This window comes from Centruroides sculpturatus, unplaced genomic scaffold, assembly GCF_000671375.1.
Source record: "Centruroides sculpturatus isolate CEXI.00-Female unplaced genomic scaffold, Cexi_2.0 scaffold32, whole genome shotgun sequence".
NCBI classification, from domain to species: Eukaryota; Metazoa; Arthropoda; class Arachnida; order Scorpiones; family Buthidae; genus Centruroides; species Centruroides sculpturatus.
Window position 1 is genome coordinate 1362028 of NW_019384445.1, and position 18179 is coordinate 1380206.

The window sequence follows — 18179 nt, forward strand, 5'->3', positions numbered from 1 at the left end:
CCATTCACCAGATAATATAAATTATTATTTAAATATATATTATAAAAATATAAATTTAAAAATATAAAAAGATAAATTTAATACAAAACTATATTGTTTTATTATAATTATTACAGTGAGAATCAACTTTAATTCTAAAAAATTTCTCTGGAAGCAGAATATAGCAGAAAAAAAATACACAGAATTCACAAAAAAAAATTAAATGCTTAAAAGTGCTGAATTTTCAGAAAAAAATATAATGTTAAAAATTATTTTTAAAAATAGCAATAAAATTTTAAAATATCCAAAGTATTGATTTATAATAGATACTAAATAACATTTTAGATCAAAATAACAAAACACACACAAGAAATTAATTCCCATTTTTTATTATTATAATTACTTTTAAACATAAATAATTTACTTATATTAAAGTAATTTATATACTTATGCTAATGTAATATGCATTTATATTACTAATATTAAACTAATGCCCTTGATACTTATATTAAAATAAACTAATTATAATAAAGAAAATAAAAAATTATTAACATTAACTGAATAGCTAAGAGCTGATTGTTATTAATTATATAAATAAACTGAATGAAATAACTATGAATTCTATCAACTGATAGTAGTTGCAAGAAACCTACAAATAAAATTTCACTTACACTATTACACTACACATTTTATAACCTTCTCTCCTGTTTTTATTGCAGTCATAGAGAAAAACAAAGAACAAAATGCTATTTCTTTTATTGATCTCTTTTATTATTAAAATGATGTACTGTTTGTCATCTGTTTTACAATAAATATTTTTTTCATTTATTGTAGTGTTATTACCTTTCATTTAATAAATGAATCAAGATATTTTCTCAGAACTTATACAATTATATTAACTAATTATGAAAAGATACTTGGTGTTTCTTACATCATATTGATATATCATTAATTTTTACTAATATATATGTAGTGGATGATTGTTAAATTAAGTTCTGATAACCACAAAGTTCATTGCATTTCTCTTATCTAGCAGAATCAGAAATGAGATCTAATAAATATGTTATGATGAAATTTGGAAAATATACTTTTCAGAAAAGACAAGAATTATGTGAAAAAAATTTAATTTCATTTTTGGCTATCTACCTAATGTCATCATTTGCATCTGCATGTGTTCTGTACATACAAACAACATATAATTGATGACAACAGTATCATTCTGGTAATACATATTAGGTAGTATGCACTCAATATTATTACACTGGACTCCACTAACAGGAAACAGCTTTGTACTGTGACTTAAAACTTTGATACCAGACAAGTTCTATTTAATAGGGAATTGAATGCCAATTCCAAAAATGTTCTTGGTCCAGGATTGAATCTTGTGATCTTTTTTCTTTGTTATTTTTGTAATGTAGGTAGATTGCAACTGCAGAGATTGCTTTCTTCTAAGCACAAGAATAATTATTATTATAGTTTCTAGAACTTTTTAATATTTTATACAATAAAAATGAAAAATAAAGGCAGCATTATAAATATATTCCAATCACAAAAATAGTATTTAGACTACATATTTAAGAAAATAAATTACAGATTCCATCCTAGAACCTTTTACAGCTGCAGCATACAGTTGTCTTAATCATTCTGCTACACAGGACATGATGCTGGAAGACAGTTTTTTGGTCTTTTCTAGCATGCATTGTCAAATTTAACCACAAATATTGTGAAAATAGGAGTAATCAAGGTCATTTTTGGAATCAGCATTCAATTCTCTATTAAATAAAACTGATCTGGTTTTAAGTTTTGAGTCATGGTATAAGACTTTTCTTTATAAATAATGCAAACTGATCACAATAAAACCATAACAACTATGAATATAGATACAGACAGAAAAAAAACTAATATTAGAAATTTAATGACAATTATCCTCTATTTANTATTGATCTCTTTTATTATTAAAATGATGTACTGTTTGTCATCTGTTTTACAATAAATATTTTTTTCATTTATTGTAGTGTTATTACCTTTCATTTAATAAATGAATCAAGATATTTTCTCAGAACTTATACAATTATATTAACTAATTATGAAAAGATACTTGGTGTTTCTTACATCATATTGATATATCATTAATTTTTACTAATATATATGTAGTGGATGATTGTTAAATTAAGTTCTGATAACCACAAAGTTCATTGCATTTCTCTTATCTAGCAGAATCAGAAATGAGATCTAATAAATATGTTATGATGAAATTTGGAAAATATACTTTTCAGAAAAGACAAGAATTATGTGAAAAAAATTTAATTTCATTTTTGGCTATCTACCTAATGTCATCATTTGCATCTGCATGTGTTCTGTACATACAAACAACATATAATTGATGACAACAGTATCATTCTGGTAATACATATTAGGTAGTATGCACTCAATATTATTACACTGGACTCCACTAACAGGAAACAGCTTTGTACTGTGACTTAAAACTTTGATACCAGACAAGTTCTATTTAATAGGGAATTGAATGCCAATTCCAAAAATGTTCTTGGTCCAGGATTGAATCTTGTGATCTTTTTTCTTTGTTATTTTTGTAATGTAGGTAGATTGCAACTGCAGAGATTGCTTTCTTCTAAGCACAAGAATAATTATTATTATAGTTTCTAGAACTTTTTAATATTTTATACAATAAAAATGAAAAATAAAGGCAGCATTATAAATATATTCCAATCACAAAAATAGTATTTAGACTACATATTTAAGAAAATAAATTACAGATTCCATCCTAGAACCTTTTACAGCTGCAGCATACAGTTGTCTTAATCATTCTGCTACACAGGACATGATGTGGGAAGACAGTTTTTTTGGTCTTTTCTAGCATGCATTGTCAAATTTAACCACAAATATTGTGAAAATAGGAGTAATCAAGGTCATTTTTGGAATCAGCATTCAATTCTCTATTAAATAAAACTGATCTGGTTTTAAGTTTTGAGTCATGGTATAAGACTTTTCTTTATAAATAATGCAAACTGATCACAATAAAACCATAACAACTATGAATATAGATACAGACAGAAAAAAAACTAATATTAGAAATTTAATGACAATTATCCTCTATTTAAATCAAAAATAGGTCTTAGTTTTGGTTAAAAACTACTACCTATACACTGTTAATAAATTTTTTTTTAAAATAATTTATCATGTAACTACACATACAGACACAAACTGTCACACATTTAAATGTATGAACAGATTTTATACATAAAAAATAAACACACTGTTTATTTTTATGTATAAAATATACAATAAATGAATAAATATTAAAATTTTATTATATAGAATAGTTTTAAAAAATTATTTTGAAAGTTTGGGAGATTATTTATTGTTTAAATATAAGCTAAAAGATTTTTTGAAAAATTTATTATAATGTATTGGGTTTTCATTAAGTTGTTAATATGACATCTAAAGATTTTGCTTTTAATTTGATTAATTATTTGTCAAATAACAAATTAAGAAAAAAATATTTTATATCAAAATATGTCACGGCTATCAATATTGACAGATAATTAAGATATCAATATTAACAGATAATTGACAGATAATTAATATTGACAGATAATTGACAGATAGGTTACACTTATGTGAAACCTGTTAACTGGAGTGGTTGCGTACTAGGCCCCTTCTGGGCTCTTTGAGGCCCAGAAGGGGCCTAGTATGCAACTAGATTGTAACCCTCCATGAAAAATTAAGGAGAACATCTAGATGGTTATATCACAATAAGATTATATTGGTCTGGGCGGACAAAGACAAACACTTAGTATTGATGAAACAAGAGACCTACGACAGGCACTTGAGTGAGTACATTCACAGGACCCAGTGCACAGAAGTCCAAGAGGATTGGATTGATAAGTTATAATCCAAGGTCAAACATCTGGCCAACACGAAGCTCACTAACAAACTAAACTTAAAAAATATCATTGTGGATGCTCCTGATGCTCCTAAACTGTTCGCCTTCACCAAGACCCACAAGCAAGAGCAACAGCTTCATCCAGTGGTAGATAAGACAAGGGCCCCCACTCGAATATTAGAGAAAGCCACACACAACATGCTCACCACGCACTTACAGGATTACTGGTTTACCAAATCCAACCCGAAGGAACTAATACAACAGCTTAGGACTGTTTCACACTATGACCAACTGGACCGACTGGCCCGACGCCAAGTCGTTCCAGTCGGACAGATTTGAAAAATTAAATATTTGTAGTTGGGTCGGAGCAGTCGGTGAGCTACAGCCAATGAGAGCTTCGAAGCTATAACCAATCAGAGTTTAGATTTATCCAATCTACGTCGAAGTTAGAAAATGACGGAAAGTATAGATTTCTCAGAAGCTTTAATAAATGAAGTCAGAATATATCTATGGCTTTTATGATATTCGGCGAACCAATTATAAAGACAACATAAAAAAAATAATTTTGGACAGAGATTTACAAGAAACTAAACGTTGAAAGTACATGATTGACTAATCTAATAATGACATGATATATCTAAATGCACGATCGCTTTCCATGACAGCCATGTTTTCTGTTTAATTTAAAAAACTTACCATGATTGGCTAGTGTATTGATCTATAGCATGCGTTCTGATTGGTCCTTATAAGTCGGCCACCAACATATATAGTAGAGCATCGATTATCCGACTCAATTGGGGACTCAGGTTGGTCAGATAACTAAAAAATCGGATAACCGAAAAGAAGGAAAAAATACATTATTAGTATAGTATATTAGGATATTAGTATATCCCATGTAATTAGTTTATTAGTATATCGCTATTAACCAACTTTGCGTTGAATTTTCATCGATGTTTAGCCTAACAAATTTTTTTTAAAATAATAATCGTCGCTATTGTATCGTTAAAAATTATTTTAAAATTATTTTATTGCTCACGAAACAAACCACCACTCATAATTAGAAAATTAAGTCTCGTTTAAATACTGGCCGCCCTTCAATGGTCGAGCCGTTGATGCCAGCTAAAACACGCAAAAATTTAACAAAAATAATATTAAAGTAGCCAAGACATAGCCAAATATTGTAATGCCACAACACTAGCGAACATTTGAAATTTGCCGACTAGAACGGTCGGTTAACTGATGTGACGGTTAATTGGGGATTAGATAATCAATGCTCTACTGTAATCATACTTAGTGTGAATGCTTTTACTACCAGTCGGTCCGATTATAAAATCGGTTGGGTCGGACCAGTCAGTCATAGTGTGAAACAGCCCTTAAAGAAGTTGCCTCCCCAATGTACGCTACAGTTTTGGATTTCAAATCTTTATATCTGTCAATTGAACTACCATCGTGTTTTTGTGTGCTCAGGGACTTCCTCTTCTCTAAGGTCAATGATAAATCACTACACCAAGAGGTTCTTGAGCTTTCGCACTTGATTCGTTATAGCTCTGTATTCCAATTTAATGGGATTATTTACACACAGGGTAAAGGTATTCCCACGGGAAGCCCTGTATCTGGAGATCTATGTGAAATGGTAGTTAGACTATATACCACTCTTCCTAACTTCTTATCTAATATGATACTCTATAAACAGTACATAGATGATATCATCATCCTTTGGAGGACAGAACCGAATCTACTACAATTTGTTAATGCGATGAACATGAATCCTTATGGTCTGCTAATTGAAGTAGAGTAACATAGTAACTGAAAGGTCCATTTCTTAGACATTGACATCACATTTGAAGGGCCGAACATACATACTTTGGTGTACCATAAAACTAGTTCCACCTCCGTGTATATTCTGATAGGATCCTGTGATCTGTTTCAGTACAAAGTGGTTACCTTTAGGGCTTTAGTTAGGAGAGCTTTTATGCACTTGTCCTCTCTCCAGGCACTAACTCAGGAAATCAAACACACAGAAGAAATAGCAGTAGTTCAAGGGTACACCAACTTTATATGTGGATTATGTAGACGATATAGAAATAGCTGGAAAGCATACACCAATCTGACGGAGAGAAGGTTAAAGTTTTTCTTACTTGTCAATTTTTTCAATATTTCAGAAGGTTTTACTTTTTCATTTTACAGTTTTACTGGTATTCCAACATATTTTAACACTTAGTTATTCCAGTGGTCACCATTAGTTATATTATAGTTTTACCATTATACATATTAAGGGGCATATGGCCCAAAATGCTTTTCTTTCATAAAAAATGGAAAATAAAATCTATTTCTTTCCATCCCAAAAAGTGTTCTATATAATAAGTTCTCCATAGCAATTTTGTGCTTAATTTCAAAAAACAAAAGAGAAAAACAATCAATCAAGTACTAAAATAACTTTGATTTGTATTTTTATTATTATTAAAGTTTTAGTAATTCATATATCAATTTCATATTTCTATTACCTTATTTGTTGATTAGTGACTCATGTACTGTTCCTCAAGATACCTTACATGTAATATTGTCTGATTATCTGTTATTAATTGAATACTTATAAAGCATCTAAATAACAATTTTGGTTAAATTTAATAAATCTACATTGGGTTTATAACAATAATGTAATGATTTTTTTAAATTTTTGACAATTTAGTTTATTAAAATTCTTCTATAAAAAATTTTAGATATCAAGGTATCAACCCCAATTAATTCTTTTTAATGTTAGATTCTTCTTATGTTAATGTAATGAGACAATTTCATCAACTGACTAATAAAATCAGATTACTCTTAAATAACTTTTCAATTGAGATTCAATATCAGAATGAATTGATCATATAATTAAAGCTATTGAGACTTATTTTTTCTCTATGTATTTGGAAATTGTGTATGTGTATTAAATATATGTATTAATATAAAAATATTCATTTGTTTTTAGTAATTTCAATTTTATTTTATCAATTAGTTATAAATAACTTTTCAACTAACTTTCACATTATGACTATTTAAATTACTGTTGTTATCAGCACTTTATATGATATTTATTAAGATAATATAATCATTAATAAAGTTAAAATTTACTTTTTGCAATATTTATATAGAAAAAATATTACAATGAACTATATAATAAAAAAATAATAATTTAACTAAATCATAAAATAAATTTTCTGTTTTTGATAGTCACACAAGCAACAAAATTATGTAGATAATTATAACGCAAATAAATATTAAGAGACAACAATATACGACTTATAACTATCATCTGCAAAAAATAAAAATAAGAAAACTTCAGTTCTTATACTCTTATGAATTATATCATGCACGAAAATTTTGTTATATTTTTAGATCTTCCAAAGTAGCAATGTTGTTATGCTATTAAAGTAATCAATAATAAAATGGATTTTCTGTTATTTGTATTTGTTAAATTTAACATTTTATCAAGCTCATCTAATATTTATTTCTACTAATACAAGAAACGATTGTTCCAAGTATTTGTCATTGAAAAAGGTAGTCACTTGTGCACTATTGAAGAACAATTTTATAAATGGATAAATTCTATATAAGAAACACTGCTTCTCAAACCATCAACAGGCACCATCAACAATCATGCAGGACCATCAACAAAATTTATCTTAAAATGCATAAAAATTTTTTAAAAATAAATGGCAAAGTAAGAAACATTTTATGGTAGCAATATAAAGTCATATTTCCACCAAAGTAATATTTTTTGTTTCAAAACTGAATGCAAGAAAACAAAAAACCAAATTTTAAACTGTCCATAAATATAAGACCAGTTACAAAATTATTTTAAAAGTTTAACTTAGATAGTGATTAAAACAATGTTGGTCCTGCTTTTTTATATATGCAATAATTCATTTTGACATTTTGCATCAGTTTCTGAAGATAATTTACAGGATAGAATCCCGTATAGTGTACATTCCATGAGTTTCTTCCACTTCAAACCAATAACAACAGTCTTTCATAATGAAATACACCTTTCCCCTGACCTAGAAGTTTATGCATGAATAAAATAACATTTAAGTGTTTACATCTGCAAGTTATTCACATTTGGAAAAAACTGATGAAATATAAAAGAAAAATCTCTTTTATTTCCATTTGTAGAAAACCAAGTTTGAAATATAGTACGTGATCATAATTGTTGAAAAAAAATACTTGGGTTGAAAACTCAGGATTTGAAGTTTGCACAAGACAGTTCTCGAGGCTTTCCTGACTTCCTTACCATTTTGTAACCCCTTTCTGCAGAATACAAGTCTCCAACATGACAGGGCATAGTAGACTCAAGGCACAGACACACATCTTGAGGGATACTTCTGTTAAAATGGTGGTCAATTGATTTTTGATCCTTCGCTTTTTTTGCAGACTTATCTCTTAAGGAATAGCCATAAATCTTCTATAGGGTTCATTTCTGGAAAATTGGACATCCAGTCAATAATCTAGATTTCTTAATCATGCAGCAGTGGAAACCACAGCATGGACTTTAGCATCATCCTGGGAAGTCATTTAACAGCTTCTACTAGTTAACTGCCTTTAATGTTAAATCATAAGGAACCATATCACCTACATCAGCAATGTTGAAACATTCCTGTATTTGCATCTTAAGTGGATCTTAACTTGCTATTTGATATAGCTTTACTTCAGGCTTTCATTTGTTAGTCTGATGACCCTGCATCCAGTATTTCCATACAAGATCTCAAAAGGCAACTTGTTGGATTAGATGATCCTTAGCCCACTGATACTATATCTTCTCCTGGGCCTTCATTAGTAGAGATTAATGCTTGGGCTTTGTACAATCTATAGTTGTTCTCTTTTAACCTTTTAGTGGTCATTTTGATCAAAACTGGTCTACCAATCTTTTCTTACCATAGTGTTGCAGCCTCTGTATATGTTCTGCTCACTGAGCCTTAATTTCTTGGATAACCATACAATCTCTCTCTCCAACATAGCCTTTCATCTTCCATATCTTCTCTTTGGCACAATGGATTCAGAGGAATTGTAGTGTTTAAGAACAGATCAGACTGAGAATTTGGGAATGGAGAGGTCACTTCCAATTTCTCTTATCAGATAACCTGCTAAATGTTTTTCCAACAATTTTCCTCTGGTTTTGAGAGATAGTATCAGTTTTCCCATGTTTGACAGTACAATCTGTTGAATGCTGGTGCATTCATTTGCCACAATGTAAAGCAATTTATGCTGGTAGAAAATTACAGGGACTGATGGGATGGCCACAGTTGCCAGTATTGCACAAGGTACATGCAAAATCTTTTCATGTGACCTCTGCAATAATTCTTGAATTTTATTTAACTTTTTTTGTAAAACTAATAACAAAATCTTTCTCTTCTTATTGATTTCTAAAAGTTATTGACTTATGGAATGATTTTTTTCTCAGAAAACTTTGTCTTTTTTATTTAAAAAAACACTATGTTGAAATTAACATTTCATTTTATGTTATGCTTCTTATAATTTTTAACTAAAGACCAAGACCATAAGATAAACTTTTTTTATAAACTTTTCACACTATACATTTCAGATGCTACATATTCCTCTTCAGGTTTTCTACAATGAAGTAAATTTACAATTATTAAAACCATATGCATAGATACATAAGACTTTCTCATTATTCTACCCCATAATGAATAATGAAAAAGTGTTATGTATCCATAACATAAAATTAAATGTTATTACCCAACATAGTTTTAAATAAAAAGGACACAAAGGTTTTCTCTTCTTAGTTTGCGCTGCCTCCACATTCTCATTAATGACATTTTATCATAAATGAACAGAACATTTCCTGTGATGGGGATGCACAAACTTCTAGTTCAGGGGAAAGGTATGATGAGCCAGGTAGTTCTATTCATTTTTTATAACATTCAAATCAGGTGATCATGCAGCCTACTTTAAGGAATTGATTCCATGGTCACTCATACATTTCATTGTTGCCTCAGAGCTGTGACCTACAGTATTATTCTGTTAAAATGAAAAATCTTTTCTGCCACGAAAAGAGAGAGTCTAGACTGATGAAAGACAATCAAAAATTTTCAAAAATATTGTACACTACTCTAAATCTTACCTTTCTATACTGCAGTGTGTACATTTTTAAATTTTTTTTTATTAAGGTAGCATTGTTGTTTGTAGAAGGGCACAATGCACTGTTGATGTGATAATGATGAAGTATTGGAGCTATAGTAGCTCATCAGAAAATCAAGGACAAAACAAACAATTTTAACATAATACTTTCAAAATTAATTGTAATTGTCAAAAATAAGCATCAAAGTCAAAATAAACATAATTTATACATATAGTAGGCACATATAATCTTATTTAAAAATTATCACACTCCTTAATCCAGAGTTTTCTAACATCCAGATCACTGCCACCCACATTAGTTCAATACGGGAGAGTCTACTCTGTCTCTGAGTTCTTTGTTCTTGGTATAATGAATAAATGTTTTTCTGCTTGCAAAACTGATCTCCAAACTACCAAAAAAAAAAAAAAAAAACAAACACCTTGGTTTTGACATCTCACATTGTAATCTGATATCATGCCAACATTAGTGCACACCAGTGGTCACCGACCTGTGGTCCGTGGAAAAATTTGAACATTGATGAACTCAAGATTACACAAAATATTACGAAAGAAATGCAAAATCTTTGGTTGCTTTTTCTCACTCATTGGGGGTTTTTTATTTGAATCTAAAATTAAACAGAAAATGACTGTTATCAATAAATAATGTCAATAAATCAATAAATAATGTTGGGAGTGCAATTGTCATCCTTAGTGGAAGAGCCAAGAATCCATAAATTTATTTCAAACAAGCAGAAACAAACATTATACTAATCTGTTATAATTAAACAAGTGAATTTCATATTAATAAATTAATATAAAGTAAAATGGAATTTTTATGATCATTATTCTATAGATGCTTGTATTGTTTAAAAAAATTCATGATAGTGATCTGTGAGATTCAAAATTATGAGTTTGGTAATCCATGAGGTGAGAAAGGTTGGTGACCACTAGTGTATACTGTCTGGATTGTCTACTCTCTAAATTAAAACATTGGAAAACTAAGCTATGTCCTACTTGATGCCACCAGAAATCTATTGTTTTACAGTTTACACACTTCTCTGATGTTGCTTCAACGCAGGTTTTGGCAAATAAAGTGATCTTAGAGTCATGGAGCACAAAAAATGATTTACTAGGATAGATTTCCTGGGAGGTGTGTAGCTATTTCATTTGCAGGCATTTTTTCAGTGGTTACCACTGAAAAAATGCCTGCATTTTTTCAGTGGCAACCACTATCTCATTCTCCTCAAAAAACTTTTTCAAACTCCACTTTCTCATTCTCATTCTCTTCATTCAAAAGTTCCTTTCTCATTCTGTCCTCCTGGACATTTATGCACAGCCAGTGAAACTCCTCACTGGTCAGCATACTAAACTGTTGTCTTTAAATGTTTAAGTTTTGTATTTTTTTGACATTATGACCAGCCAGCATCATGCAAATACCATATTTATGAGTTTCACTTTCTGCAAGCTCTTCCCCAAGTCTCATTTTCTTTTTAATATAAAATGTCTTAGCAAAGCATCTACTTTTGTAAATACGATAGTTCTTTGATTAAAATTTAGAATTTGAATAAACCTAGTCTTCTTTGAAGACTAGGTTTATTCAAATTCAATAAACCCCTAGAGATAAAGATGCTATAAAAATAAACCCCAGGTTGAAAAGCATACAAAATACTGTAGACTCTTGCTAATCTAGCCATTCCATATATAGAGGAATGCCACATGAGTAAGTGCCAGATTACTGAATATATAAGATTAAAGGCAATGAACGACATGGCCTGACACCCTTCTATACTGATTCTTTTTTGGAGTTGTATTTTGTTATTGTGAAATTATGCACAAAGATACAGTAATTGCAAGTTTATCTTTTATTAAAGTTAATGTTACAAATTTACTATATATATGTATTTCCGAGACCATGTCTTCCTTTATTTGTTTATTCTTCACTACTAGGTGCATTAATAGACACAAGGCATTTTACATCATCTTTATTGTGAATCTTCTAGAGGCCAATACGCATTTCGGGCAAAGGCACCTCATCCGTTGGCATGACATCTGGAATTTTCTTTAGGTTGTGCTGATACATACATATATTTTTTCATTTAAAATTAAGTATTTATAGTTAAAATTGTTAAAATATCATTGCAGTTTAAATTATATTTATGACTTAAATTACAATTACAGTGAAGGTTTCATGGTTCAAAATCTAGAATTACTATATATTTTTTTTTAAAATAATAAACATGAATAAGAGAAAGATATTTTAATGGGGTATGCCAGATAATTGAGAGACTGGATTAGCAAGTCTACTGTATGTTGAAGTGCTGCACTGTACAGAGTATAATGCAGTTTAGAGAGACAGGTATGGAAGTTAACTAAAACTACCTCTTCAAATTTTCTAGAGTTGAATAGAACTTTCTATTCCAAAGTTCATGGAAACATCATCTGAAATAAAATTACAAATATTGCCAAATGCTGTGTATGGGATAGTTGCACTGGAGTTCATAAATCACTGAAGGATAATTAGGAGAACTCAAAGTGAAAAGAGATGGCAAGTTCAGATCAGAAGATGATAGTATAACCTTATCCTGACAGTAAAACAAATATAAATTACAATATAACAACTGAATTGGAAGATACTGAATCCAGTTAACTACAAAAAAGTAATTATTTCAAATATTGTAGCTGTAATCCATAAATACAGTTAATGAATGGTTTTGATAGCTCCAAAAATGCAAAAGTAATTGAAGTATTTTTTCAATTTTTACTCATTTATCTCCTCTTGCAAGATGATAAATCCTGGGTCTTCAAATATACTCCAAGGATACAAACATTTTAAAAATAAACTCTTTGGATTTAATTGAGGTAATATGGTAATACCATAACAATACTGAAAATGTTTCATTTCAAACATTAAATGTTTTAATGCTAGAAAAGACTGAAAGGTTATCATCAATTTCAGATAATATATGGTAATAATACCTATATAACAATATGAAAATTGGTAAAGTCCATTTTGTTTTTTGTCACTTTTTTACTGGTTTTATATTTATGGACATCTTAAAATTTGAATTGTTTTGTTGACTATTTGAAAGATGATGTCACATTGACAAGATTATGTATTGATATAATTTTGCACCTCATCTTTGCACTTCTCATACACTAAAACCAAATTCATATGAAATACTAAATGTCTTCAATTCTAAAATGTATATTTTTTATATTTTAATTAATATTTCTGAAATCATGATGCATATTATAGTGATGGTAACTTGTATTCAATATCAAAACAAACTTCAGTGTCTAGCATTCACTATCTTTTGACTGATTCTAGAATGAAGGCTCCCAGTTTGACAACTGCATGAAAAGTTGTGGCTTAGTTTTTATTGTCTTCATATGAGCAAACTTCATATCTGTTCATTCTGCAATCATTTCAGTTATATGCAATGGCATTGGGTTATATACATGCAAATGTATGTACTTTTCATTACTTGTGCTGTTGAATTAGATTAAAATTTGAGCACTGTTTTCCAGTTAAAATGTCTTCACAAAACTTATATTATGATGCTGTACTAAAATTAAAGTCTATCATACACTACATTCTAAACAGGCATAAAGAGTGAAAAAAAATTATGTGATGTACATCATCATCATTTGTTTTATTGGTTTGATCAAAATAATAAGTTATAAATTTATCCATATAATTATCTACAAATTTACTTTATTGTAGATTAATATTTAAAAAATTTATGCATTTTCAATTTTAAACTGACATCTTACAATCAATTACATATTAAAATCAAAGAAATATAGTAATATCATGAAATAAAGAAATAAAAAGTAAAATACTGTATAAAACAAAATATCGGGTGATCCAAAAAAGTTAATTAATGCAGTTTTTTTTAATACAAAATCAAAACATTCATAAAAAAAATAAACAAAACATTTCATTCCAAATTATTAATAAAACTTTTTCCCGAAAAAGTTCATAAATGCCCACTGTTTTCAGTAGCAAAAAAACTCATTTAACTCGATTTCTAAAGAGCAATTATTTATTGTGACATTGTCAAAATGCCAGATTGCAATTTTTAATAATTTTTAAAATTTATTTAATTTAAAATGTAGGCTTTGATTTTAGTAGTATCTTGTCCCTGTATATCATACTTTTCCTGTTAATAACAGAGTTATGCAATCATCTATAAAACTCCATTCAGGAGAAAACTTTTGAATTGAAATAACTTCAAGTCCAAACTGGAAGTTTGTATATTGTTAATTGGGATCTAAGCTTTCCATATCTGGTCTCAACTTTCATCTATTTAACTCCATTCTCAAGAATAAGGAAAGACAGACAGGCAGATGAACACCAATCAGAATTTATAGATCTGTAATTTGAAAACTGCTCAATGTCTCTTGATTTCAAAACTATCAGTAGTGCATGTGATTGAAAAACGACATAAAGAGGTAATAGTCAGATGGCATGGGTTTAAAGAAAATGGAAAGTAGAATAGAATTTTCCAACCAAAAGTGTGAATCTTTTCTTGGATTACTTAAGCCTTGTGAAGCCTCACATTATTGTGTAAGAACACAATAATTTGTGATGATCAATGTAAGTTATTTTTGGAATAATGTATGAATTGTTTCATTGCTCAAGCTGACTTTTTCTGAACCCAGTTCACATGTTTGACTTGAATCTGACTCAACAGCAACATTATATTCATCATTATTAGATGTTGATCATCTCTTAAGGAGCACAACATCAAGCAATTCATTCCTTGATGAAAATATTTTAAACCATTTTTAGCTGTGTATTCCTTACTTTCTCCAAATGTAGGACATATCTTTGGTCTGCTTGTATAGCATTGTATGCCAAATTTATATTTATAAACAAACAGACTTGAATTACATTAAACTTATCACTTTTTGTCACTTATTTTTTTGAATCTCATAATTTATAATTTTAAGTTTAAACTGAATCAATGAATAATTGCCATCTGCAACATATTCCACATAATTACTGTCAAAACAGTAATACCATGAAAACCATACAATTTTTTAGATACTTACACTACTCAATATAAAAAAATTATTTACTAATGGCGATGTTATTAACATTGTCTTTAGTGAAATAGAAATAATTTGTATATAAATGCATATTTTTTATATGTAGTATTAATTAAAATTTAAACTATCCTGTCTGGATTATATTTATCATACAGTAGACCAAATTATTGACTTATATTTTTTGATTGATATTGGATATTAAATTTTTTAAAGATTAATTATATTGATTACTAGAGATATAAAATATTACCATCTGTTTAATAACTTTTATAATTAAGCACACTGATAATTTTTTAATTAATAATTCACACTTATCTAGAAAAGTTTAAAATGTCTGAACTTGAATTCTGTAATAATAAATAAAGTTATACATTAACTTCTAAATTTATAGTTTGGAGAGAGTCCAGCTTGCTGTGAGTTGGTTAATGTAATTTGTAATGTTGCCCATTTAATTTACAGGAAAAAACAGCTCAATCCAGGACTCAACTCTCTTTGCCAATCTATACAACTCTAAATTATCAATCAATAAAATTATGAATTTGTTTATTTATTTATTAACAGATGACAACACTATCTTTCTACATCTCTCTAATAAATTTATATAATTATTAAAAATTTTTAAACAAAATTAATTAAAAACTATATTGAAACTAAAAAATTTTATAAGACTGCTATGCTTGTATAGTTGTATATACATATATTGTTTAAACTTATATATCATGTATAAATTTCAATATCAATAAAATACAAAGAATATTATCTCATTTCTCCATCTGTGTTCAACATATCATATGATGCTATACTCTCTAGTTCATTAATTTAATAATGGCCCAATTTAGCTATGATATTCAGCTATTTTTTAAAAACAAATAAAAGAAAATCAAGACATTAAATATTTCAAGCAAACAACATTAATATATATTATATTTAATAATTAGCATTAGTAATTCAAAATAGCAAAACAAACTGAAACAGAAATAAAGGAATAAAATTGTTTTCTACTACTACTTTTTGTACAATTCAATATTACTTAGAGATGCACTATATGTTAAAATATAGTAGTCTTTTACAAATCTCTATTATATCCATGTCTTTAAATGTGTACAGGTTATTATACTAAAATAAACAAAAGGCCAATACTTATATGTCTATATTTTATATACTTTTAATGTCTATATTTACAACCAAAGATTAAGAATCGGAAGTTAACCAATAAGTACTCATACAATAAAATAAAATTAATGTTAATCAGGAGTCATGGCAGTAACTCCTCACCAAGTAAAGAAGTCACTGACATATATATACAGGAATCAGAATTGCAAATTTTTGAGGGTCAATTTCTCTGATCCCCAAACACCTGAAATAATTCTGAACGTCTCGTTCGAAAGAAAACTGTTTTCTTAGGTAGTATGCAAAATTTAAAGATTTTCTATAAAGCAATTGCCAAAATTCAGGCAATTGAAAAGTGCAAAAATCACCAAAACAAGCTGTATTTTCTTCTTTTTCATCTGGCACTGCAGATGATTATAGAGAAAAACTACTGGGTCTAGAAAGCTCAAATTTTAAACTTAATTTTCTCATTGTCAGAGAGGTGTTCACAAAACTTCTGGGTTGATAGGTCAAAGTTAATGAGGGGTTTCCCCATAGGGCTAATTCAGATTTAAGGCTTAATTTTACAGCTTATAAAAATAAAATTTCATGGAAACAAATGAATTTTATTCAAAATGTTACTCAATTACAAAAGTTCAAATTTATGCAAATTAAAACTTTTTATAACAATTTTTCTAAATGGTGTATTGAAAGTGTCGATCAGCAGCATGTTTGATTGGCAGCATGTTCAGTCACCAAGTGCCACCCAAGTTGTATGTAATCATCTTATGTCTTACATAATAATACAGTTATTCAACACAAACAATTGATATCCAAACAAAAACATCTACAATGTAAAAAAATTACACCAAGTAAAAATTTATGACAGTAAAATTTTTCTCAGGAGTTTTTCTTTGGTAAAAGCTTGACACTTGAAAGTGACTCTGACAAGATTTTACCTGTATTATTGTTTTTTACATTTTGCTTCCAAGCACCAAGCTTTTAACCTTTAACAAAGAAACACTAAGAGAAATTTTGACTGTCATCTAAATTGTCATAAATTTTTACTTGGCATAATTTTCTTAAATCTCAGATGTTTTTGTTTAGCTATTCATTAACTTCTGATTTCAACTCTCAATACACATTATAATTGAATTTTTTTTCTTTGAAATACACAGTATTTTAAGTAATAGTATTTATAGAATTACTGAATAATTTTATTTATTATTCAAACTATTCTTATCTTATATTAAAATTTCAGTTAGAATATGAATTAAAATTAATATTTAAAAATTGAGTTTTTTATGGTCATTAAGAAAACAAAAATTCATTTTAGAAACATCAATTTTTAAATGCCTTTAAGAAGCTTTTTCTCATTTCATCAAAATCAAGTATGCAAATTTGATTTTAATATTTATGAATTTTTAAATAATACTATGATTGGAAAATCAACATTTTGTAAAGATTTATTTAAAATATTTAAATGCTAAAACCCCTGGCTCACTTGTTGGGATCAGGCTAAATTATTAAAAAAAGGTGTTTGATGTCAACAACTTAATCAATGGAAGTGTTTGAAATTTTCCAAGCTTCTAAAAAGGGTATATGCATTAATTTCAAAAAAAAAATAAATGTTATCCAAAGCTTGGCAGTCTCTACTTGATAACGTGATGAAACAAGAGAATGACATAGATTAGACTTAATGTTAGTTAATGACATGCGTAATTTATTTTATTTTAATTTATGTTTTCATTGATGTTGTCGAAACCGTGTTGTATTTGCTTATTGTGTACTGGCACAATGAAGTGACGTTTTTCTCAACACTGGGCTAGTTGAATCTTTTATTTAGTTAGAACGTTTTTTCCATACATCAACGTTTCGGGCATCAGCCCCTCTTCAGCTAACTAAATATATATAAAAATATTTAACAGGACACAAATAAAAACCAAAAAACTCACATAAATTCTTTGTAAACCATACCTCACTTCAGCATGGACACTGCACATACAGTAGAAATCAGACTACACTTAGGTTTTTT

General features: G+C 28.6%; 1 protein-coding gene across 1 annotated transcript in view; it reads right to left on the reverse strand.

Moving 5' to 3' along the window:
* Positions 1-18179, reverse strand: part of LOC111620366 (tubby-related protein 4-like) — a 57031-nt gene that overhangs the window by 22987 nt on the left and 15865 nt on the right. The window lies entirely within an intron of this gene.